At 46.7% G+C, this 13,851-nt stretch overlaps 1 long non-coding RNA gene across 2 annotated transcripts; it reads right to left on the reverse strand.

The window, feature by feature from the left end:
* Positions 1 to 1,251: 1,251 nt before the first annotated feature.
* On the reverse strand, positions 1,252 to 13,471 carry LOC149990049 (uncharacterized). Of its 2 annotated transcripts, none has more exons than XR_016508988.1 (4): positions 13,314 to 13,471; positions 11,322 to 11,429; positions 7,936 to 8,027; positions 1,252 to 1,288 (listed from the first exon to the last, which is right to left on the reverse strand). It is a non-coding gene; the product is annotated as an uncharacterized LOC149990049 (long non-coding RNA). The 2 variants fall into 2 exon arrangements; XR_016508987.1 differs by lacking the exon at positions 1,252 to 1,288 and adding an exon at positions 4,090 to 4,149.
* Between the last annotated feature and the right edge of the window lie 380 nt (positions 13,472 to 13,851).

The following is a 13,851-nucleotide window of genomic DNA, read 5'->3' on the forward strand; positions in this document are numbered from 1 at the left end:
AAGAAATCTATAGATTCAACACAATTCCTATCAAGATACAAAAAGTGTTCCCTAAAGTAGAACAAATATTCCTAAAACTTATATGGACCACAGAAGACCCTGACTAGCTTCAGAAATCTTGTGAAAGAACAAAAGTTTTGGGAACCACACTACCTGACGTGAGACTATAGGACAAGGCCAGAGTAATCAAACAGCATGGAACTGGCCTAAAAACAGATACCTAGATCAATGGAACAGAATAGGAGAGCCCAGAAATTAACCAACACCTATCCGGCCAATTAATCTATTGACAAAAGAGACAAAATCATACAATGAGTAAGGAGAGTCTATTCAATAAATGGCATTGGAAAAATTGTACTGATATGTGCAAAAAAGTGAAACTAGATCACCTCTCATACCACACACAGGAATAAACTCAAAATGGATAAAATGCTTAAGTGTTAGACTGAAAACCATAAAAATCCAAGAAGACAATATAGGGAGGAAAATCCCAGGCATTTCCTGTAGCGATTTTTTTTTTTTCTGATACATCACTTCAGGCAAGGGATAAAAAGAAGAAGAAGAAGAAAAAAAAAACCCAACTATTAATACATCAAACTAAAAATTTTTGCACAGCAAAGGAAACCATCAACCTACTGAATGGAATAACATATTCACCAAAGGTACTTCTGATAAGGGGTTAATATCTAAAATTTATTAAAAACTCCACAACTACCACCAAAATAAACAATCCAATTTAAAAAATGGACAATGATTCTCAATAGACACTTCTGCAAAGAGGACACAAAGATGGCCAATGGACATATGAAAAAAGTCTCAACTTCATTAATCATCAGAGAAATGCAAATTAAAACCACAGTGAGATACCACCTCACACCTGTCAGAATGGCCACCATCAAGAAATCAGCAACAAGTGCTTCTGAGTATGTGCAGAAAGAAGAACCCTTGTGCATTCTTGGTGGGAATGCAGATTGGTGCAGCCACTGTGGAAAGCAGTGTAGAGTTATCTCCAAAAAGTAAAAATGCATCTGCCTTCTGACCCAGTCATCTCACTTCTGGGAATATATCTGAAGAAACCCAGAACACTAATTTGAAACAATACACGCACCCCTGTGTTTATCGCACCATTGTTTACGATCGCCGAGCCATGGAAGCAGCCCAAGTGCCCATCAGTACACGACAGGAGGAAACAGCCGTGGTACGTTTACACAATGGAATTCTAATCGGCCATATAAAAGAAGAAAATCTTACCCTTTGCGACAGCATGGATGGAGCTGAAGAATGTTATCTAAGTGAAATAAGCCAGTCAGAGGAAGACAAGTACCATATGATTTCACCTTCATGTGGAATCTAACGAACAAAATATACTAACAAACGAAACAGAAAGAGACTCCTTGGTCCAGAAAATAGACTGACAGCTGTCAGGGAGAGGGCATTGGGGGACTGGGTGAAAAAGATAAAGGGGTTAAGCAAAAAGACAAACAAACTCATAGACACAGACCACACTGTGGTGATTACCAGAGAAAAAGCAGGGTGCGGAGGGGTAGGAGAAGGTCGCTGGGGGATAAAGAGTGATGGAAGAAGACTTGATTTGGGGTGGTGAACACACACTACAATATACCTAAATTGCGTTATAGAATTGTACACCTTTAACTTACATAATTTTATTGACCAATGTCACCTGAAAAAATCAATAAAAAGAAAAGAGAAGATAATGGCATCTAGATTGGAGAGGGAGAAGTGAAACTATCTACTTCTACATGACAGGTTCTTGTATGTGGAAAATCATAAGGAATTCTAAAAGAAACAAGAAAACAAACAAAAAACTCAGACTATTGGAGCAAAGAAATACATTCAAACAACCCAAAAATTCAATAGAGCATAACAAAATTCAATTACAATGTAAATTACTTGGTATTTTATAATAAAAACAAAGCTTGAAGGATATAAAATGAATATACAAAAACCCATTGTCTTTCTATATACTAGAAATTAACAATTTGAAAAGGAAATTAGAAAAACAATTCCATTTATAATAGCACCAAATAGAATAAAGTGTTTAGGAAACATTTCAAGAAAATACTGGAAGATCTGTTCCCTGAAATCTACAAAACATCATTGAAAGGAACTGAATTACACCTAAATAAATAAAAACTCATGTTTATGGACAGGAAGATTTAATATTGTTAAAGTGACAACACTTCCTCAACTGGTTTCCCTAGATAATCCAAGCTGCCTATTATGCAGAAATTAACACACCGATCTTAAAATCCAATCAATCATGGGTGTAAAACTTTTTGACCTTAGAGTAGGTAATGATTCCTCAGATAAAACACCAAAGACAGAATCAACACAAGGGAAAAAAAAAGATAAATTGGGCTTTGTCAAAAGTTTAAAAATTATGATTCAAAGGACACCACCAATAAAGTAAAACAGCCTAGGGCATAGAAGAATAGGTTTGCAGATCAAGTATCTGATAAGGAGATAGTAGCCCAGAATCTTTTTTAAACAGTTACAGCTCAACAATAAAATGATAGATGAATCCATTTAAAAATGGCAAAGGGTGTAAACAGGCATTTCCTTCCTACTAAAAAATACAGAAACGGACAATACATGAAATGATGCCGCGCATCACTAGTGATTAGATAAACGCACACTGAGACCATGCGACATCTTCCCCAGAAGGCTACACCTAGGAGATGAAGGACAACAAGGGAGGGCAGGACCTGGAGAGACTGCCACCCTGAGCTGCTAAGTGGAGACCGGAAGGTCTGTCCCCTCCCGCCAGCGAGGCTGTTTCCTTTCAGCACGTCACAGGGTGTAGTTATTTCTGCGATCTCTCCCACTAGACTGAAAGCACCTTGAAGACAGAGATTAACTTCCTCTCCTTCCCCAGAGTATGAGTGTGTGCCTGGGTCTGAGTGTGTGTGTGAGAGTGTGTGTGTCTGAGCGTGTGTGTGTGTGTGTGAGTGTGTGTCTGTGTGTGTGTGTGTGTACACGCATCCATACCAGGACACCGGTCATTCTATGCTGTCTGCAGTCACTGATCTGCTCACTTCTCTTCACCACGAGATCATAACCTTCTCAAGACAGGGCTGGCTGAAGCACACACGTGGGCCGACCCTGGGGTGGGGAGGAAGGGGGAGTGGAGGAGGGTTGAGGTCAAGTAGGGGACCCCTGGATGTGCTCTGACTTCCCCAACTTACGGGTTCCACGCGGCGCTGGCCAAGCCCCATCGCTACCAGCGGTGAGCGTCAAACAACCCTTTGAGGGCGGACGTGTGAGCATTTTTGCACGCGTATTAGGAACCTAAAATAGCAAATGAAATCCAGTGGAAACGGAAGGAAACACTGACTGCACACATGTCTGGAAGGGTACATACATAAAATGATTACAATTTTATTTTATTTTAGTTTTTACCTCTCAGTGTAGCATTCTGAGTAATTTTTATTTTTCTCATTGTTTAAGGAACTTGCAACAAACAACACAAATTACCAATGATTTTCAAGCACACTTAGAACTTTTCAAAAACTGACGGAAGCGGTAAAGCAAGTTCCAACGAATGCCACATAAACTACCTTTATTGCCTTCTTTGCCACTAACCTGGAAACCAGTAACAAGGTAACAAGAAAATCCCTATATTAGATGTTTCCAATAAGTCTCCAAAATGAGTCACAGTTGGAGTTAGAAAGTAATTGACATGGAAAAATAATAATACTGCATACCAAAGCCAGATCATTCTGGTTTCAAAAATGATAAAAGCTTCAAAATCAGTGGTTCTCAAACAAAAGTGATTTTTGCCCCCTAGGGGACACCAGGCAATGTTTGCAGCCATTCTAGATTGTCATGAGGGTGGGGGAAGGGAGGGTCTTATCTGCATGCAGTGAACAGAGGTCATGAATGCCAAAAAGCACCTACTACGCAGAGGACAGTCCCCCAGGAGAATGAATTACCTGGCCCAAAAGGTCCAGAAACCCTGCTCTATATCATGAAGAGTCCACTCGAATTAAAACAGCATGTCACTTTGCTTCCTAGGCCAGAAATGCTGCCTTTCTTTGATTAGGCAGCATGGAGTCTGCAACTTACAGAACAAAAAAGGCCAGCTGTCCTGCAAATATCGGGGAGGACTGTCCCAGGCTGAGAAGTCACCTGAAAAGAGTAGGAGGCAAAACAAGATCTGACAACCTAGGAGACTACAATTCAGTCTCCTATACCCTGTGATAAACACAGTAGACATCTGAGGGTCACTGCTTCTTTTCATTGCTCACAAAGCACTTGAATAACTGTTTCATAATGTCACTTAGAACAAACGGCCTTACTCTTTTGGATTCCGGAATTCACCATCAAAAGTTTTCCTCTTTCAAAGTGTGGACCTTTGTTATGTCGTGTGTTCCTCAGAGAGCCTACCTGGAGCACGTTTCCACTAACAAAGTACTTTGGATTTCTATAATACCATGTGTCCAGGCTATGGCCTAGTTTAAAATGCTAAGAATGATGTTACTCTATTCTTTAGTCGTGGAGATATTTGTGACTAACAGAAAATATTTTCTAGCTCCTAACAGAACCTCATTTTCTCTTTTCTTACATGTTTTAACTATTCCTACATCATATACGCTTACAAGAATGTAATGATCATTGTTGAGTGATAGCATATTTACATTGATATTTAATGGGAATCAACTAAAAAGTATTACAAATAGAATTTACTACAACGAAGGGGAAATAACATGCTGCAATAAATTTTATTTCTAGAAATAGTAAGTTAAAGATATAATTTTTAAAAAAACTAACAACAAAACATGTAAACAATGAAAAACCTGGGAATCAACTTAACAACCATGCACAAGATCTGCATGAACAAAATTGGAAAATGCTACCCAATAACAGACACTTTAACAACTGAAAAGCATTATCAAGTTCTTGGATAAAAGAATGATGATACCTATTTACCAAAGTTCTCTCTAAATGTAGTATCTATATTGAAATAGAAAAGTTGTCCCACAGGAAGTGTCGCTTAAATTGAGACCTGAGATGTGTACCCCACAAACACTCTGGCCACCCTCTTCTGCTCCTTACAGGTTGGCTGTAGCCGCTCCCCAATCCCCTCACCTCATACCTCCACGCAGCTCACCTGACCTCCCTGGATTTCACTGCTTGCATCACCTTTGGCCATGAGTGTCATTTCATGACCCACGGAGACAGGCGGCGGGCAGCGCCTGATCTCAGGACCACCTAGTTGCTCATCTCTCCTCCACAACTGCCCTCACCTCAGGCCTGCCAGCCTCAATGAGTCTCCCACCCAGCGCGGACCCACATCCTTGGCCTGACCCTGCCTCTCGCCTCCAGCCCGATTCCGCCTTTCACCTTAAGACAGGCCCCGCCCCTCATCTCTAAGTTGGATTTTTAGTGATCCGTTTCAACAAAATCAGCCAGGAATCAGGTATACTTTTGGACATGAAGTTTCATGAAGAAATGGATTTATAATGTATAATTTGTAAAATTAAAGACTACTCTGTAAAAGAACTTATTCACAGAATAAAAAGACAAGACAAAAACTGGGCAAAAACATCAGTCACCTAAAACACAGTGTCCAAAAAGACTGAAAGTGAAAGAATGGGAAAAGCTATACAGGATGGTACAAAAGTAGGTTTAATAGTATGAACACTGAATAATAATACAACAACAAATTTTGTTTCTTGTACTCAGAACTCTAAACCTACTTTTGTCTCACCCTGTATCAGGCAAACATACCAAGTGAAAATGACATAATACCATCCAGCAGACTTCGATGCAAAAAGCAATACTAGAAAGGAAGAGCACTTCATATAAATAAGTTTAATTTACCAGGAAGATCCACATTCACAACATACTCAATATAATAAACTCAAATTATATAGAAGAGATACAAAGAAGAATTTATAATCATTAGGGATAGCGCATACCTCGTTAAGAAACAATAGACCCCCTCAGAAAATTCCGTAAGGATATAAGGAACGTGAGCAGCAAACTGGAGTCAACATTCACAGACAACCAAGCGCACACAACTTTCCCCGCTGACCTGCACGACGCTGTGATTCCCAAAATGAACAAGAGATGACAGCAGAGATGCACGCCTGGAACGTCTGTTACACTGACCCTATTGTAGTCTGAAGCAAGTTTCAAACAAATTCAAAGGGTTGAAATTATATAAAGTGAGTTTCTTGTTCTCATTGTAGTTAACAGAGTAATCAGTAATACATGGTAAGTAGAAATCCCTACATTTAAAAGATATGAAATACACTTCTAAATAACTCTCAAAATAAATCGCAGTTGTAGTTAAAAATAATTGGAACTGAATAATAAGAAGAAATGCATTAAAACCTACTGGAGCCCTGGCTGGTGTGGCTTGGTGAGTTAATCGCTGGCCTGCGAACCAAAAGGATGCAGGTTTGATTCCCGGTTGCTTCACATGCCTGGGCCGTGGCCGGATCCTCTGTTGGGGGCATGAGAGAGGCAACCGATGGATGATTCTCTCACACATCCAAGTTTCTTTACCTCTCTTTCTCCCTCCCTCCCTTTCTCTGAAAATAAATAAATAAAATCTAAAAAATATAGTTAAGACAGAAGTAATATTTTAAGAACCTATGGGAATTCACAAGGTTTGCATCATATCACAAACCCAGAGTAACAAAAATTAAATCCAGAGGAAGCAGAAGAATATAATTATGCAAGTAGAGATGTCTTGAAGGGTCTAAACTTATAACAGTAGCAGTTAACCTGTTTGGGTAGGATTTTGAATACATTTTTATTCTCCTAGATAATGTAAGTAACCTGCAACAAAGAAAGGCTTTCTCGGTTTGGGTAAAAAGGAGTTCTAGAGGAAAACATGGCATAATTTAAAAATAACCACACCAGAAGCCTTTTGTTTGCTCACCTGCACTGATCTTGTCACCCAGAGGGGCTCCTTTGCAAACTTGTGCTGCTTTCTGTGCCAAGGTGGCAGAGCAAAGAGGAAACGATGGGAACAGAACTCACATAAATAGCGAAGAGCTGAGAACCGCAGCCTGAGGGAGTCTGTCCCCGGGCTGTCCCACAGCCGTGACGCTCCATAACTGAGAAGCGGCACCACTGAGTTGACCCGCGGCAGTGCCGCTTCACAACTCACCCGTAACAATCCTGGGTTTCTTAACGGCTGTGCACCCACTCACAGACGTTCAGTACCAAAACCGAGCTATTTGCACTCAATAAGCTTTCCTTCTTCAACGCATCCCACCTCTGGAACTCCTGTCGACATTGAATTGGTGTCAGTTCACACACACCCAGGACACACTCAGGACTCCAGACACAGACCCTGGACTCAGGACCCTGGACCCTGGAGCAGACTCGGAACCAAAAGCTGAACCCCAGACCCCTGCCCCAATCCAAAAACTCTCTCCAAGACCCAAGCCAGACCGTGGACCCTGAATGCCAGACACCAGACACCAGAGACTGACAGCGAACTCTGGACACCAGCTTCCATACATCAGACTCATGAGCCAGAACTGCACGTGGACCCCACACACAAACCCAGCGCACAAAGACACACCCAAAGAGACCCCAGCTCCCAGACACACAGCCAAATACAGATTCGACCCCGGGCCACGGACCCTGGAGACAGAATCCACATCTGTAAGCAAGAACCCATAGCCAGACTCCAGAGCTGGAGCTGGACAATGGACCCCAGTTGCCAGGGGCCAGATGCAGGAGCAGAACCAAGTCCTCACCCTGTGAGCAGAGCTGAGAGTTAATGAAGAGCTCGTGTGACTCACTAAGTCGGAGCAGCTAGTGTCACAAATATTTTTCAGGCCAATGTAAATGTACAAGAGAGGAAAATAACTCACAGAATTACTAAATAACGCCAAACCCTGCAGAAATAAACCAAAAAGACGAGCAACAACAAGAAAAAATAGTGCTTACTTTTGCCAGAGATGTCCATGATCTCTCGGCTGCTGCACCTTCCAGAAGTTAAGTGTCCCTGCCATGAATGTCACCGCGCCGGCTCACCAAAACTGTGGGAGATTAAAAACTACTTTTGTCATACCTTCTAAATTCTGACACCTGAGATAGTAGTCAAACTCGCACAATCAGATTAAGAGGAGATACTCAATGTTTAATACATGCACAAGGGGAATTCATATTGAAATGAATGCCAAACACAATGAGGTGATATCGGGTATAAAGGACATTTTGGAAAACGGAAGAACAGAGTCTTGGACTTTAATGGTGAAATGGGTACATTCAGGTTAATTTAGAAAAAAGGCAGCATACCTGGCAGGTTAATTTTTGTTCGGCGACCCCCCAAAGACTATAACACACAAGAAGTAAGATAAGAGGGTGGACGGGCTTTTGCTAGGACTATTACTGTCTCAAGCTAAGGTGATTGTGCTAAAGCTCTTTTCCTAAACCAAATTTTGGCCATTAAACTGCTTAGGAAGAACTGAGATGATAAACATAAGTAATTTCTCAGTCTTTCCTTTCTTAACAGCCAGTTTAAAATCAACATGCCGAGTAGAAAATTCTGGCCCCCTTCATTACCACCTTTGAAAGTTTGAATAAAAGGTTTATAGCCACAAGCTAAAATGGTGCCTTGTTCCATATTTCACTGACATAATCACTCAGTTTTGAGAATAAGTTGCTTTAGCTAAATTGCTAAACCTTACTTAAGGAAATGGTGACATATATGTACTCCCCAAATTTACCTATTAAATACCTCACTGCTCGCTTGCCTACGTGGTGGAGAAGCAATCTTTCCTCTAACCTCAAGAATCTTTAGGCTGGTCCAATAACCCAATAGGTATGACACAGATTAGCCAATGAAAATAACCAAATTTTAGACATACGTAGGCATGGGAACCTCACTCACATGAGAGTCAGAAACCCCACGTGCAGAAGAGTATTAGAATTGGAATGGAAACACGGGTGTACACAACATACTGAGCTAGTGGTGGTGTAAGGTGCCTTGGGGCTTCAAGTCTCCTTGCAAAATTATAAGAGCAGATGCTTCGAAAAAAGGTGCTATTCCCAAGATGTACAAGATGGCAACGAAAAAGAGCATTTCCTGGCGGCCTCGCCTCGGCTGTTATTCCACAGATGCGCACTAGATGGCAGGCAGTGTGCAGCAGAGTGTACAAAGGGGCCCCACTCTGACACGGCAGGGCGACCTGCCACATCAGCCCTGGGTCCTCTGGCTGTTGGGAGAAGTATTACCTAAGAGAGCATGGAGCCCTGTAATGCGAGCTCTGGGTCTTCGCCAAAGAAAATCAAAGGTTGTGTCCGGTCAGCTCTGGGGCTTATGAGCAAGGGGAGGGGCCCCACCTGAGAGCATAGTGGGTCCTGTGACATCAGGTCTGGGTCATTGGAATATGGGGAGGATCACACATGAGAGGCTGGAGTGTCCTGTTACTACACAACTGTGTCCTGTGAGGGTCAGAAAGGCGTCTCCCTGTAAAATGGAATGTCCTGACCTTTCACCTTTGTGTCCAGTGACTGCGGGGAGGGGTCTGACTAGAGAGAGTAGGGTGTCCGGTCACATTGGCTCTGTCTCCTATCAGTTTGGAAAACAGTCCCACCAGCGGGAACAGTGGTTTCTGTCATATCAGCTCTGGGTCTCCTGAGTGTGGGGAAGGGCCCCTCCCTTAGAGTGTAGGTCATCCTGTCCCATCAGCTCTGGGTCCTGTGATTGTCGGGTACGGTCACACTTGAGACGGCAGAGGGTACGGTAACTTCAGCCTTTGCTCCTGTGGTCGTTGGCTGACCCACCAGAGACAGTGAGGAGCCCTGTTGTTTCGGTGTGGAGTCTTATTACTGTGATGAGGAGTTCCACCCAAGAGTAGGGCAAGATCTGTGACATGAGGTGTAGGTCCTGTGAGTGGAGGCGGCCAGTCTGGGAGAGTAGGGGGTCCTCTGAAAATCGCGCTGCATCTTGTGAGCACTGGAAGGAGTCCCATCAGAGAGAAAAAGGGGTTGTGTCACGTCAGCTCTGGGTCCGGTGAATGTGGTGAGGGGTTTCACCCAGAAAGAATAGCGGGTCCAGTGACATCAGCTCAGGGTCCTATGAGTATGAGGAGGGGCTCCCACCTGACAGAGTAAGGGGCCATGTCACTTCAGCTCTGAGTTCTGTGATTGTGAACAGGGGGCTCTCTCTGGGAGAACTGGGGGTCTGGTCAAACTGGCTGTATGTCTTGTTAGTTTGGGGAAAGGTCGCACCAGACAGAATAGTGGATGTTGTTGTAGGGGCACCAAATAGTCCCTGTAAAAAGTTTCAAAGGTCTGCTAAATACGTAAACACGTAGGGGCTTCAGATGTTCTTTGTAAAAAGTAGCAAGGACTTGCTAAAAAGCCTTGAAGAGAGGAATGTCAGAAGGAGTGTAGCAATTGGTGATTTACAAGCTAAAAGGACCTCAGCCTCTATCACCTTCCATTTACTTGTGTCTGGTTTAGAACATTTGTGAAGGTTGTGCTTTGCAGAATGTCTAGCCCTTTGAAGACAGATTGCTTCGCAGGGAGTTCGTCCCTGGCTGAAGAGCTATGCTGCCACCAGAGATAACCTTATAGCCTTGCCAATTTCTGTTCCTGTTACTGCCAAGACATTCCTGCAGTCCTGCCCAGCCCCCTCTTCCTAAGGCCGTTTCCCGCCAAAGAAGCAGCAAAGGGGGCCTCATCAGTATAAAAACTCCGCGTTTTAGACTCCATTGCAGGTTGGAGCATGTTAGAGGCCGGCTCAGGGTCTGCCCAACTCCTGGTCATTATTAAAATCCTTTCCTTACTTTATACACGGCTTCAGAGCGTTCCATCTCACCTACATAGCTGCAACACTATCCCCCGAGCCACCATGGAGAGGAGTGTCACGTGAGAGTAGCGGGTCCTGCCACAGGTACTGCGGGCCCTACCACGACGGATGCGTTTGTAAGACATCCCGAGCAAGGTGTGGCGTGAGTTGCCTTGGAGATTCATATTGCCCTTGCAAAATGGTAAGAGCTGCTGCTGAGTACATAGGCGCCGGTCTCAGGATGTGCACTAGATGGCAGCAGGGAAGAGCATTTCCTGGAGTGTGCATCTGAGCCTGTGGGGGGTTCCACTCTCTCTGCCTGCATAGAGACTCCTGTCACTTCAGCCGTGGATTCTCTGAGTGCCGGGAGGGGTCTTACCGGAGAGAGTACGGAGCCCTGGTCATGGGACGGTGTGGAGGAGTCCAGCATGAGAGATTAGGGGGTGCTGGAATGTCAGCTCTGAGTCCTGGCAGGGAGTGTGGGGTGTCCAGTCACTGCCCCTCTGAGTCCTGTGAGTGTCAGGAGGGGTCTTACCTGAGAGAGCAGGGGTCCTGTGACAGCAGCTCTGGGTCAGTATGTGATTATCACATCTTCGGTTCTTAGGATGCAGAAGACTGTCTTCTTTAGTAATCAAAGACCTGACTGAAACGATATGAAGCAGAAACATTTTAAGGAAACATAGTATCTCTGTTTTATAGGCAGAAAAACTCTCATACTACCTTATCTGGTGCTACACAATATGGGAAAATTTTTGTCATTTCAACAAAATAAAATAGAACTGAACCGTGCTTCTACGTCAGCTCACTTTTCATATTTACATTCATTTACTTAATGGAATTTCGTCCCATCGTATTCGGCTTCACCGTATAGAAAACGTCCTCTCTCTGCATTTCTCATCACGGACCTTCCACTTTCCTCCTGACATTCAGCTTTTGTCCTGCTTTTCCTCTGTCCACTCTGGCACAACCAGCCTCACTTAGAACAAACTTAATTACATTTCTCTGAAATATACATGCCCGTATCTCAATACCTTTCTCTTACACACAGTACTTTACGGCTTTTTTCTGGACCTTTCACTTGAATTCTTAACCTTTAAAAAATTTTAATTCCTTGTGAAAACTAAGAGTAAGAAATTGTCAATTCTCTGGGACACCAGTATTCTTTAGGTTGACACTGATAAACAAATTCGATCACTTCTAGAGATTACTTATTCACAGCACACATTTTTAATATTCCACAAGACGTGTTTACTAAGTCTCAAATCGCCTAAATCTGTCTATCATTTGCAGCAAAACACAAACAAGCCTGTGTTCTGTCCGCCTAACCCTCACCCAAACTCTCCCTGACGCCACACAAAAACCTCAAAACCCCACGAATGTCCTCACCGAGCCGACTCTGCGGGCCCTCTGTAGATGACGCTCCCGCCGCCCCCCTGCGCCTCCCGGTCCCCGGAGGCGCCCCCCGGGGCTGCAGAAGCCGGTGAAGCACCTCGGCCCAGCGGCACCGCGCGGAGCCACGGACGCGGCCTGACAGCACAGAGCCAGCCCGGGGACCCGCGAGACGCCGGCGCACGGGAGTCCCCTGGGACACGGGGGCGGCCGGCGCCGCACAGTTCAGCCGGGCCCTGGGTCCCCTTCTAGCCGTCCTGCTTAAATCCATTCGTTGGGGGACATTCCAGCTGCAGTGGAGACACGAACCCCAGGACGTCTCCCTCCCGGCCCCGGAGCAGCAGGAGAACGGTCTGGAGAGCACAGCGCCCACGCCACGAGCCCGCTGCCCAGACGCCGCGCGCGGGCCCCGGCCCCTCGCCCGCACGCCCAGAGCGCCCGCTTCGGCCCCCAGGGGGCAGCACGGCTCACCGCTCCCTCCCTCCTCCGGCTCCGCTGGCAACCGGAGAAGTCCTGCGCTCCTGACCACGCTCCCGGGGCGCCAGGGTCCCCGTCTCTCTTCTTCCCGGGAGAAAAGAGCAGCAGCCCGGCGGCCCTGGCCAGCACAGCGCCGTGAACCCCCAGCCGGCGCCAGCTGCGCAAACCCGCCCGACCTGCCCTCCCGCCCCGGTCACGGCTGAGGCCTGGCGGGAGGGCCGGTTTGCGGCGACGCTGCTTCGCTCTGCTCCCTCTTCCTCCGCACGGGGAAGGAACCCCCAAACCTGTGGGAGCGGCGGGCCCCTTGTCCCGTGCCCTGCCTCCCCAGCTCTCCTTCCAGCCTCTCGGGGTCTCTGTCACCTCCGCCCACCGACAGGTCTCCGCTCCGCAGGCCTCAGTCCGCTCCTGTTCGCCCCAATTCTGCCCGGGCCCTCCCCCCACCCCGCCTCCAGTTTCCCCCTCTCACCGCGTGCCGCGGACGTCTCCGGTCCAGCCTTCTCCCCGGCCCACCTCTTCCCGCACGGCTCACAGGGCTCCGGCCCTCCTTCCAGACGCGCCTCCGTCCGCCTTCTCACCTGGGCTTCTCCTCACCGCCACCCTGACCTGCCGGGACGGCAGCCCCGCCTTCACCTCCGCCCGTCGCACCCCTCCAGGCCCGCACCTGGCAGCCTCCGAGTCACTCGTCCTCCTCCCGCCGTTCTGGAACAGAGCGCGCCCGCGCCGCCCCCTTCCGCTGTCCTCGCTGAGCGCTCGCCGCCCGCGCACCGCAGCTGACGCCCCTCCTGAGCCCTGCGCCGACCACGCCTCCATACGTGGGGTCATCTGCGCGCACGCGCGCGTGGGGTCATCCGCGCACGCGTACGTGCCCTCGGCGTGGTCATCCGCGCACGCGTACGTGTGGACGGGGTGGTCATCCGCGCACGCGTACGTGCCCATGGCGTGGTCATCCGCGCACGCGTACGTGTGGACGGGGTGGTCATCCGCGCACGCGTACGTGTGGACGGGGCGTCTGCGGCCGCTGGGAGGGAAGGGAGGGCACCGGCGGGCGGGGGACCGGCACAGGCTGCGGACTGAGAAGGGTTCCGGAAGCGGGCCGGCCGTTGCGGGGGTGAGGACCTCGGGGAGGCTGTGAAAGTACTCTGCTGTACCCAAAAGCTGCAAGTGACAGATGATTTCTGAGCGGCCTTGTAACTTCTTCA

This window comes from Furipterus horrens, unplaced genomic scaffold, assembly GCF_987537825.1.
Source record: "Furipterus horrens unplaced genomic scaffold, mFurHor1.1.pri manual_scaffold_33, whole genome shotgun sequence".
Classification (NCBI taxonomy): Eukaryota; Metazoa; Chordata; class Mammalia; order Chiroptera; family Furipteridae; genus Furipterus; species Furipterus horrens.